General features: G+C 37.7%; 2 pseudogenes; both read right to left on the reverse strand.

Moving 5' to 3' along the window:
* Window positions 1–314: 314 nt before the first annotated feature.
* Window positions 315–1779, reverse strand: LOC124077220 (uncharacterized protein CXorf38-like; annotated as a pseudogene).
* A 5266-nt stretch (window positions 1780–7045) lies between these two features.
* Window positions 7046–12481, reverse strand: part of LOC124077221 (large ribosomal subunit protein eL13-like) — a 28076-nt pseudogene continuing 22640 nt past the window's right edge.

Genomic DNA, 12481 nt, shown 5'->3' on the forward strand with positions numbered 1-12481 from the left:
TCTAGCAGGGGACAGAGCACTCTGTAGGAGCCCTTGACACAAGCCTGGCCTTTACCCAGATAAGAGCTAAAGGTCAGGACCAGAAAAGAATCTCACCTTTGAAATAGCAAAAAAACTCTGGATGTTAACAGCAATGGCAGAAGAGTTTCTGATATTTTTAGATTGGTATGTATTACACAACCCCAAATTTGTGAATATGAATACACACACACACACACACACACATATTTATTTCTTTTTCACAGAAAGGATGCCTGAGCTGGAAGCCACGCTGACTTTCACAGGACCTGCCTGCTTTTTATTAAAGGTCAACCTCAGTCCTTTCTCTCAGGTGTCTGTCTCCCAGGTTCCTTTGAATCTCTTTTTTGATCCTGTGTTGTCAAGCTTCTGCATGTCTTCTCTAAGACCATTTCTAAGATCTTCATTGTTTCTTAGAAATTCCTTCACCACTTCCAGTCAATTTGAGATCTCTTCAGGCAACACCTCTTGTTCTTCTGCTTGAAGATACATCTCTTCAAGTTCTTCCTTCAGTAATTCTATTTTGATTTCATTTACTTGGCTTGCACTCAGGTAACTTCCGGTTTCACATTTATACCCATCTTGCTGATCCTAGGGATGTGAACAGCCCAGTCAGATATCAACTGTTCTATTCTATACTGTCATGCCACAATCTTTGTGATATTCTTGAATTAATTCAGAAAATTTTGGATCTTTATCTGAAAGGCTTGGAGCCACGTAGAGGATGCTTTCATCTCTGAAAAGTGCGTGATCTCATTGCGACAATCACCTCTGTGACTTTCTTTCAATCAACCAAAAAGTGATCACAGGAGTTGATGAAATTTAAAAGAGCAGCTGCATCTTATTCCTCAAGTCCTCATTTGTCTGATAGTCCTTGAGGCTTGTAGGCCTTGACTACCTGCCAAGCATCCACGGGCCAGCGGCCCAGCCAGCAGTTTCCCCAGTGCATGTATTCGTTTCTGTTGTGCTGTCTCAAAATCTCCTGTTTCCACTCCGCAAACACCTGACACTGTGGCTGAAACTGACGGGCACCACCCGCAACAGGTGGTGCAGGGGCCCAGGCCAGGGGCCAGGGCGAGCAGGCTACAATGGAAGGACAGCATCTCACAGCTGTGCAGCAGCAGCAGGCAGTATCCTGCTTTCACCCAGTTCTTGTACTCTGAGAAATTCCCTTATTATAAACTTCAAAATAACTAAAAGTGAGTTTAAAATGTTTCACCACAAAAATATAATAGATCAGCAAAGGACTAAATAGATATATTAATGAGCTTGACTTTTTAAGAATTCCACATTGTGTGTGGTGTGTGTTTATGTGTGTATAAAATCATATGGCACCCCATTAGTATACACAGTTATGACTTCTCAATTCAAAATGATGTTAATTAAAATTACATCTAAGACACAGGTTGAGTTAATATTTATTGATTTATTGAAAGGAGCAAGGGTTGTGTTCATATTATGGTTTGAATCTGGAATGTCCCCCAAAGGAGTCATGTGCTGAAAGCATGGCCCCCAAAGCATCAAGGTGCAGAGGTGGAGCTTTTAGGCAATGACTGAACCATAAGTGCTCTGAACTCATCAGGGGATTAATCCAGTGATAGCTGAATGAACGTCTGGGAGGTGAGACCTATTTGGAGCAGGTAGGTCACTTGGAAGTTGACCTGGAGTTTTTCTTCTCCTCAGCCACGTTCTCTCCCTCTCTTTCTCTGCTTCCTGGCTGCCCTGAACTGAACAGCTTTTCTTCACTAAGCCCTCCACCATGACGTTCTGTTTCACCTCAGGTTCAGGAAATGGAGGCAGCCAACCAAGGACTCAAACTTCTGAAACTGTGAGCCAAAATTAATCTTTCCTTCTCTAAGTGATTTGTGCTGGGTACTTTAGTAATAGCAATGAAAAACTGAATAACACAGATAGTATCTAGATTCCTTTTCTTTTGCTGCTGCTGCTTCTTCATCTATCCTCTTTCCCCCTCCTCCTATGTATAAACATACAATGACTTCATTCAATTTGGAAAGACTATCTTTCCTGCATTGAATCGCTTTTGCTTTTTTGCAAAAGAACAGTTAACCATATTTATGTGCTTTTATTTCTGGATTCTCTATTCTGTTCCACAGATCAATTTGCAAGTTAAACAAAATTTTTCTTCTTCTCCGGTATTGTTGACTATTATGGGTCTTTTGCCTTTCTATATAAATTTTAGAATAAGTTCACCAACTTCCACAAAATAAGTTGTTGAATGTATAGAACAAGTTGGAGAGATGTGACCTCTTGACAACATTGATTTTTCTTATCTATGTTCATGGTATGACTCTTCATTCATTTAATTCTTCATTTATTCTTTTCATCAGAGGTTTAAAACTTTCCTCATATAGACCCTACCACATTTTTAAAAAATATTTTTTTTAGTTGTAGATTGACACAATACTTTTATTTTATTTATTTATTTTTATTTGGTGTTGAGGATAGAACCCAATGCCTCACAAGTGCCAGGCCAGCACTTTACCACTGAGCCACAACCCCAGACCTCCTTGATCACACTTACCAGGTTATGTTCCAAGTATTTTTTTCTTGATACTAGTGCAAATTCTATTGGGTTTTTAATTTCATATTGCAATTGTTCATTGAGGATATATATAGGAAAGTAGTTGAATTTGTATAGTAACTTCATATCATGTAACATTATATAGTAACTTATTAATTATAGAAGTTTTTCTGGATGAATCTTTGAGATTTCCAACGTAGAAAGTCAAGTCACCTGTGAATAAAGAGCATTTAATTTCTTTTTTCCAAATCTGTGTACCTTTCATTTTATTTTATTGTCTTACTGCATTAGCTAAGAATACAGGAGCAGTAAGAGGAGGCATACATGCTGTCCTTTTGATCTTAGGCGCAAACACCCAGTTTTTCACAGTATGTGTAAGATTGGCTGTTGGGTTTTTTGCTTTGTTTTTAATAGATTTTTAGTCAAGTTGATGAATTTCCATTACATTCCTAGTTTCATGAAAGTTTTAGTTATGAATGAACATTGTAGTCTGCCAAATGCATTTTCTGGATCTGTTTATATGATCAAATGATTTTTCTTCTTTAGTCTGATTGATGAATTAATCACTTTAACTATATTTTGAATGTTGAGCCAGCCTCGCACACCTGGAGTAAATATCACTTGGTCTTGGTGTAGAATTGCTATCATATATTGTTAGATTCTGTTTGCTAATACTTTGTTGTGGATTTTTAAAAATCTATGTTCATGAAAGATATTGGTCAGCACATATTTTTTCTAGTTATGCCTTCATCTTGTTTTGGCATATAGCCCCATGGAATGATTTGGCAAATGTTCCCTATTCTTCCGTTTTTCTGGGATAGATGGTAAATAATTGTTATCATATCTTCCTTAAATTTTTGGTAGAATTCACAGTGAAATTTTTGTGCCTGGTGTGCTTTCTTCCTTGGAAGGTGTTTATTATTCACCTGTTTCCATTCCAGATATAGATCTATACAAGATTATTTCTGCTTTTTGTGAATGCTATAGACTGAGTTTGTATCCCTTTAAAATGCATTAGTTGAAACATAATTTCCTATGTGATGGTATTAGGAGGAGGGGACTTTGCAAACTTAAGAAATGGGATTAGTGCTTTGATAAAAGAGGCCACAGGGGTCCTCACCGCTTCTGCTATGTGAGAACACATCCTTCTATATTCCAGGAAGTGGATCCTCATCAGACACTGAGCTGCTGATGGCTTGAGTTGATTTTGAACCCACTCAACCTCCATTAAGATGAAAAATAAGTTTCTGTGTCAATTTAAAAGAATATCAGTCCACCTAGTTTGTGGTATTCTGTTATAGCATCATGAATATATGAAGATCCTGAGTTGGTAATTTGTGTCTTTCATGTAATCAGTCCATTTTCAAATTCATAAGCATATATAATTTGCATGATATTATTTGGGAACCTTTTAATGTCCTTGACAGCAGTGGCAAGGAACTTCTTTTTATTTCTGATATTAGTAGTTTTAAAACTTTTCTGTTTCCTCTTCTCATTCCTCTTCCTCCTACCTCCTCCTTCTTCTCTCTTTGCTGTTTCCCCTTCTCTCCCAGTTATCCTGGCATGGGTTTCTATCAATTTTGTTGATCTTTTCAAAAAATCAGCTTTGAATTTTGTGAACTTTTTGATATTGATTTCCTTTTTATATTTCACTGATTTTTGTTCTAACTTTTCGTCTCTTTTTTTTTCTGCTTTATTTAGGCTCTTTCTCTATTTTCCTAAGGTGAATGCTTAAATTATCAATGATTTATCTTTCTTCTCTTTAATATAGGCATCCAGTGCTAAAATCTTCCTTTTAAGTACTGTTTTCTCTACATTCCTCAAGTTTTGACCAAGTGTCTTAATTTTCAAAATAACTCTGAATTTCTCTTGAAACTTTGACTCATGTACTGCCTAGAAGTGTGTTGTTCAATCTTCAATATTGGGGGAATTTTGTTGTATTATTCTACTGTATTTTCTACTTTGCTCCATTGTTGTCTAGGGCATGTTTTATATGATCATTATTCTTTTAATTTGTTCAGTTACATTTTATATCCTAGCATGTGATCTATCTTGGTTAGAGTTCTATGTGATCTTGAGAAGGATGTGAATCCTGCTGTTGTTGGATGCAGTAGTCTATAGATGTCAATTATTTCCAGTTAATAATTGTGTTTTAGTCAGCTTTTGCATTGCTGTGACCAAAAGGCCTGACAAGAAGGACTTAAAGGAGGAAAGTTTATTTGAGGTTTTAGAGTTCAGTCCATGGCTGGTTGATTCCTTGCTCTGGGCCTGAGTGAAGCTGAACATCATAGCAGAAGGATATGATGGAGGGAAGCAGCAGAGTACATGGCAACCAGGAAGCAGAGAGAGAGCTCCACTCATCAAGGACAAAATACAAATCCCAAAGTCATACCCCTAGTGATCTGCTTTCTCCAGCCACAAGCTCCCTGACTACAGTTACCATCCAATCAGTCTTTATCAGGGAATGAATCCACTGATTAGGTTATACTTCTTATAATCTAATTAACTTGACCTCTGAAAATTCTTGCATTGTTTCACACATGAGCTTTTGGGGGACACCTTATAGCTAAACCATAACATTCTACCACCAGCTCCCCAATTAGTCAATTTCCAGAAGTCTCCTTAGTTTTAACATTTCCAGGATTGCCCAAGAGTCCAAGTTCAAAATCTCATCTGAGACTCAAGACAAGCTCTTAGCTGTGAGAGTGGCACAGAGTAAACATTTCCATTCCACAGGAGAGAAATAAGCACAGAAAGAAGAAATGGGACCAAAGAAAGCAAGACTGAAATCCAGGTGGGCAAATGAGTCCTGTAGCCCATGTCCAGCATCTGGAGCACAAGGCATCCTAATGTTCCATCCAAAGAGCTTGTGTGGCTCTATTCCTGTGGAATTGCTGGTTGCAGTTTCCTTGATTCCTGCAGCTTTCTTTTGCAGACATTTCAAATCACTGGCATCTCTTAGTCTTGGAGTCTCAATTGCAGCTCTGGCTTCCTTCTCACATCTTCATGCATCACCCCTCTCAGGCTGCCTTTGAGGATTTCAACCCTGCTACACTTTGCCTGGCCTATCAGACCTTCCTTTGACATCTCAGTGGAAGCTTCCTGAGCCCCTAACTCCAGGTTCCTGCAAACCTGCAGAATCAACACCATGTGGTTGACACCAAGGTGTGTCATAATCTCAAGCACTAGTCAAAGCTCCTGGGACCATGGCTACAGCTGCTTCTGAGTGCCTGGGTAGCTTAGCATAGTGAAATGACTTTTAAGCCCCCCTGTTTAAGCAGCATGCTCCCATGGCTTCTTCTCAGAGGAATTTTTACTTTTATACCCTTGAGCCTGAGATGTCAGCCCTGATATGTCCTCAAGCCATCTTTCTTATTGTTTCTAGCTTCCCTTTAGTGGCTGTGTCTTTTAAAAACTGCATCTTCCTTATTCCTAGTTTTATTCTCACTTTTATGGTTACACTGCAAGTTTTTCAAATCTTTCTTCTCTGTTTTCTGCTCCTGATTATCATAGTAAACTTGGCTAAAATCCACCAGCAATATATAAGCCTCTGCCTGAATGCTATGCTGACTTGAAATTTTCTCCACCAGATTAATTAGCCTCTCACCTCTAAACTCAGACTCACAGAAAGTCTCAGGACTTAGGTAAAATGTAGGCAAATCCTTTGTCAGAATGTAATACAATATAAACCCCCAAATCATGCCTTCAGTGACCTTCTTCCTCCAGTTACCACCCAGTGAATCTTTATCAGTGGATTAATCTACCAGTTAATTTAAAGTTCTCATAATCTAATCAATTCACCTCTGAAAATTCTTGCATTTTCTCATACATGAGCTTTGGGATGACACATCATTTGTAAACCATAATTATATGGAACTATTTGGTTCAATGCTAGTTCTGTCGATTATTCATTGAAGTATGTTGAGTTCTCCCAGTTAAAAAAAAAAAATAACTCACCTATTTCTGCTTGCAATTTTTTCAGTATTTCCTTACATAGTTTGATGCCTTGCTTTTAGATGCATAATTATAAATAGATTAGTGTTAGTATGGTACACACACACACACACACCCCCCTATTCAAAATCCACTCTCAAATAACACTATATAGCTTCAGGGTTAGTACTGTTACATTGTAACAGAGTATTCCCAGTTTCTTTCTCACATAACATAACATTGCTGTCATTCATTTTGCCTACTCTTGTATTATTATTGCCCAATACAATCCAATTATTTTCTATTTGATTGGATAGAATAAAAAATGAGGATTTTATTTTACCTTCATTCTTTAATGTCCCTCCCTTCTTTAAGTAGATCCAACTTTCTTACTTATTAATTTTCCTTTTTTCAGAAAATCTCCTTTAAAATTTTTTGTAAGGTAGACCTATTAACAAATTTCCTCCATTTATATTTCAGTGAGTCTTTATTTGTTCTTAACTTTTCTTCTTCTTCTTCTTCTTCTTTTTTTTTTTTTTTTTTTTTTTAGCTTCACGGAGAGCACTTATTTATAAGGCCCCACAGTGCTTTAGTTTTCTTTTTGACTTCCTGTTCTGCAGTTTCCTTGGCCCTTTTTGCCCAGATGCCAAAGTGGTGGCCATTGGCCGGAGCCAATAGGAGACTGGCAAATGCCTAGGCTCTGACTTTCTCTTTCTGTACATGTTCCGGATAGGCATTACTGGGCCTGTCAGCTGGGTGGCCAGTTGGAGTTCTTCAGCAGAACTGTCTCTCTTCTGGGAGTGGAGGGCTTCCTGGGGAAGAGGATGGGCTTGGAGCAGTACTCCTTCAGCCATTGCACGTTGGCCTGTAGCGACAGTGTGCATTTGTTCCGCTTCTGGGGTCCACAAAGATGCTGAGGGTCTGGACCACCTTCTTGTGAATGCCTGCCACCTTCAAATCTCCAGGCTGAAGCCCCTGCAAGCTCGGACTTTGGTGTGATACCGCACCTCACTATGGGCCCAATGGGTCCAGACTCAGGGCACTATGTGGTGCACTTTTGTTTGCTGGGCCTTGCTCCTGCCAATCTTCCCCACTGGCTGATTGAACCCTGGGGCCAGGCCATGCACCGCTGGCCTGTCAGGGTGGAAGTGGGGCTTTAGAATCAGCTGGATGCCATGCTGCCTATGGCCTTGATTCATAATTACTGATTGGTTTTTATAACACTTTAGATATTTCACTTCTCCTTCTTGATTGCATAGTTTCTGACAAATTTGATAAAAGTCTCAAACTGGTTCATATTTAAAGTTTTGTTCCCCTTCTCTGGCTTTGAACATTTTTTTTCTATGATTTTCTGCAGTTTGGATATGATTTGCCTTTGTGCAGATTGTTGTTTGTAGTATTTTTCAGATCTTCATGAATTTGTGGTTTGGTGTCTGTCATTAATGTTAGAAAACTCTTCCATCGATATTGCTTTAAAATTTCTGTTCCTTTTCATCATTTTTTAATTTCTAGAATTCCCATTGTGCATATTACACCTTTTGCCCTTGTCACAAAGATCTTGGAAATTCTTTGGGGTTTTTTTTCCAATTTTTTTTCCTCTTTGCATTTTAAATTGAAATGTTTTTCTTCACCTATTTTCAAGGTTTTTGAGCCTTTCCTTGACTGTGTCCAATTTACTGATGAACTAATCAAAGACAGTCATTGTTTTCCTGTAGTATTTTGATTTTTAGCAATTTTTTAAGTCTTTATTAGATTATCCACATTTCTGCTTGCATTACCCCTCTATTGTTGCATCTTGCCCACTATTTTCTAGTAGACTTTTGTCATAGTAACCATAGTTATTTTAAATTCCTTGTCTCATAATTCCTACAACTCTACCTTATTTGATTCTGATTTTCATGCTGGCTTTGGGTCTCTCCAAATTGTGGTTTTTCTTGTATTTAAGCATTCTTGTCAGTTTTCTTTGAGAGTCAGACATAATATATAAGGCTCTGAAATGAGGTATAGGGGTTGCCCTTTGTCCATGATTTCACTTTATACAGTTTTATTTACCGGTGGTCAAGTATGGTCTAAAAATTCTAAATGGAAAATTCTAAGTAATTCTGAAAATTTGAATTGTGCACTGTTCTGAGTAGTGTGATGAAATCTCATGCCATTCTTCTCTGCCCTACCTAGGGTGTAAATTATACCTGTGGCAAGCATATCTACACCATATATGCTTCATACTCAACACCATGAAGGTTTGATGATCCAGAGTCACTCAAAGCTCATGATGCTCCTTCTGATGTATTGTCAGGTCATTAGTAGCCTAATGCTGCCTCACTATGCCTACATCATTCACTCATAGCATCTTATCACATATACCTGGCATCATCTCACATCATAGAAGAAGAAGAAGAAGAAGAAGAAGAAGAAGAAGAAGAAGAGGAGGAGGAGGAGGAGGAGGAGGAGGAGGAGGAGGAGGAGGAGGAGGAGGAGGAGGAGGAGGAGGAGGAGGAGGACTTTAAGATATTTTCAGATAAACTACCTTAACTTTAAGTTTTTTTTAGTTTTATATTTAAGTATAGTTTTGCAGTACAGTTTTAGTTGTTCTATTTTATTATTATTTACTGTTAAGCTTTTACTGTGCTTAATTTATAAACTAAAGTTTATCATAGGTATATATGTAGAGAAAAAACATAGCATCCATATGTAGGATTTGGTGCTTCTTGTGGTTTCTGCCATCCACTCTAGATCTTGAGAGTATCTCTGTGGGTAAGGGAGGATGACTAGAGAAGCTATTGTTGTGAGATTTTATGTTTATCTAGCTAGCAGTTAGGTCGTGCTTGCTGTTTGCATTAAATGTGTATGTGAGAGGATAAAATTTCCTCTAGTGTCTTTGTATCTCCTCTGTTGTTTTTGGTGTCACTAGAAATCACCTCATAGATGAAATCCAAGTCTTGCAGTTCTTGCATGTGTAATCCACCATTATTATACAGCAACCTTATTTATGTTGTTTGGGAAGAGAAGGTGCATCTGGAATCCTTTGAGTCTCAGTATTTTAGTAGCCCTGGGCCTCTGAGCTGTGCCATTCACTTGTGCTTCTTAGCTTTACTGTCCCTCTTAGGTGAGGCAGGGTGGATATGGAGTGCTAGAGTTGGGTAATTTCCCTTTCCCCAAGTTGAATAAGGCTTTGGTGAAGTCATTTACCTTCTAGGATAATCCTTTTCTGTATAGAATGCTTTTGGCTTATTTCAAAATGTTACTTTTCCCTTCCCTCTGTCAAAAACATGAGTTTCATTTTTAAGAACTCTGCAGGCCTTCAAGAGGTAAAGGCCATAAAATCTTAGGGTCCTCCTCAGACTGAGCCCCCAGGAGTTTATAATTCTCAAGTTAATCAACACTCAGCTTAATAAACATTTTTAAGGGAAGAATGTAAGGGAAATCTGTTTACATAGAACATGTTTAAAGTGGAATATGTTTCAAATGAAAAACAAGAATAAGAATGTAAAATTTCGTAAAAAATGAAATTTTGACATGAGATCACCTCCACCCGCAGAGCTGACTGTGTCCTATCAACAGGAGTCACTCTTTATTCTAGGGACTTATCATCCCAAAAGTAAATCTTGAAAACAATGGAAACAATGACCAGGAAATAGTTTGCTCCCCTGGAAAGCAGCTATCTTCTCAAGGCAATGGCTTATGCACCTGGCAAATGGCTCACTCATCAACAACTTCTTTCAAGACCAGTTTTAAGGGTTTTGCTTTAGTGTGCTTTAAACCAAAACTACTTCAATACATTTATTATAGCACAAAATAATTGGTTTCAATGTGAAATTTCCATACATACATTCAACATGCTTGATTGTATCTACTCCCCTCCTACTTAACCTGCCCCTTGTCTCTTTCCCTTTCCCTGATAGTCTCCCTACTGCTTTCATATTGTCTTCTTTTCTTCCTATATACTACATGTAGAGAGAAAACATCCAATATTTGTCTTTCTAAGTCTGGCCTATTTTACTTAACATGATCATTTCCAGTTCCATCCATTTTCCTACAAATGACATAATTTTATTCTTAATCATGACTGAGTAAAACTCCATTGTATGTATGTTTGTGTGTGTGTGTGTGTGTGTGTGTATAAAACATTTTCTTTATCTAGTCATCTGTTTATGGATTCCTAGGCTGATTCCATAACTTCACTGTTTTTGAAATGTGCTGATATAAATATGGTTATGCATGTATATATCTCAAGTATGCTAACTTTAATATTTTGGATAAATTCTGAGTAGTGGTATACCTGGATAATGTGGTAGCTCTGTCTTTGGTTTTCTGAGGACCCTCCATAATGATTTTCATAAAGGTTGTACTAATTTATATTCCCACTAGCAGTATATAAGAACTCTTTTTCTGTACATCCTTATCAACACTTATTGTTATTTGTGTTCTAGATAATTGCCAATCCTAATTAGAACTAGATGGATTCTCAGTGTAGTTTTGATTTGCCTGTTCCTGGTAGCTAAAGATGATATTTTTTTTCTTTCTGTAATTGCTGGCCATTTGTACTTCTTTCAAGAAGTATCTGTTCTGTTGATTTGCCCATTTCCTGAATGGGTTATTTGGTTGATTGTGTGGGGGGCAAGGATTGAGACTGAGTTCTTTATATAATTTACATGTTAATACTATGTTGGAAGAGTAGTTGGCAAAGATTCTCTCCCATTCTATAGACTCTCTCTTCATTCCATTGTTTCCTTTGTTGCACATAAACTTTTAAATTTTGTGTCATTCAATTTATCAATTTCTTGGTATTACTTTCTGAGTTTTAGGAGTCCTATTGAAGAAGTCATTGCCTGCACCTAAATGTTGGAGTGCTATTCGTATGTTTTCTTCCAGCAGTTTGCAAAGTTTCTGGTCTAATGTTTAGGTCTTTGTTCCATTTTGGGTTGACTTTTGAATAGGGTGAGAGATAGGAATCTAGCTTTATTCTTTAATATATGACTTCCAAGTTTACCCAGGACCTTTTACTAAAGGGTCTGTCTTTTCTCAAGTGTATATTTTTGGCACGTTTTTCAAGAATCAGATAACTGTAGTTGTGTTTTATATTATATTCCACTGGTTTATGTGTCTGTTTTTATGCTATACCATAGCTCTGTAGTATAATTTGAAATTGGGTTTCCTGATGCCTCCAGCTTTAGCTATCCTAGTTTTTTCTTTTCTTTCTTTCTTTTTTTTTTTTTTTTGGTACCAGGAATTGAACTCAGGGGCACTAGACCACTATTTTGTATTTTATTTAGAGACAGGGGTCTCACTGAGTTCTTTAGTGCCTCACTTTTGTTGAGGCTGTCTTTGAACTTGTGATCCTCCTACCTCAACCTCCAGAGCCACTGGGATTACAAGCATGCACCACTGTGCCTGGCTCCTATCTAACTTCTTTGAGTTGTGACTGAAGAATTAGTATGCATCGTTATTTATCACATATTGTTAGGCAGTACCTGTTCATGTGTTTTGATTTCTGGCATTGATTTTATCCACAGTATTGGTAGAAATCATAATCTGTAATCATCCCCACACTGTCAATCATCAGGAGCCAAGCTATAGAGTTCTGGAAGCTGAATGCACTGTCAGTCATGACATATTAAGCCTTTCTTCTTTGATTCTTTATATTCTGAAAATTAAATGAACACAAAAATTGCCTTCTCTGTACCTGTTACTTGCAGACCATGGTCTGAAAACTTGAGTTGCTGTGTAAACTTTGTCTTTTCTTTGCCAGCTGCCACACATCAGATGAGTAGGATTACTTTGCTCCCAGATCTGTCTCCTATAATCCAGCCACCAAGTGGAGTCAGCCCATACCTCCAGACATGTGTTGATTACTCTATGCATAAAATCCTACCTTCTAGCTGAGTGCTTACTTCCAGCTACCAATTGAAACATTACAAAGCTGGATTTGTGAATCCAGCTTTTCTTTTTCCTAGTCAGAGAATGTCCTTATTCTCCCAGAACTACAGT

This window comes from Marmota monax, unplaced genomic scaffold, assembly GCF_021218885.2.
Source record: "Marmota monax isolate L192 unplaced genomic scaffold, Marmota_monax_Labrador192_F-V1.1 WCK01_AAM20220418_F8-fsc00293, whole genome shotgun sequence".
In the NCBI taxonomy this organism is placed as follows: Eukaryota; Metazoa; Chordata; class Mammalia; order Rodentia; family Sciuridae; genus Marmota; species Marmota monax.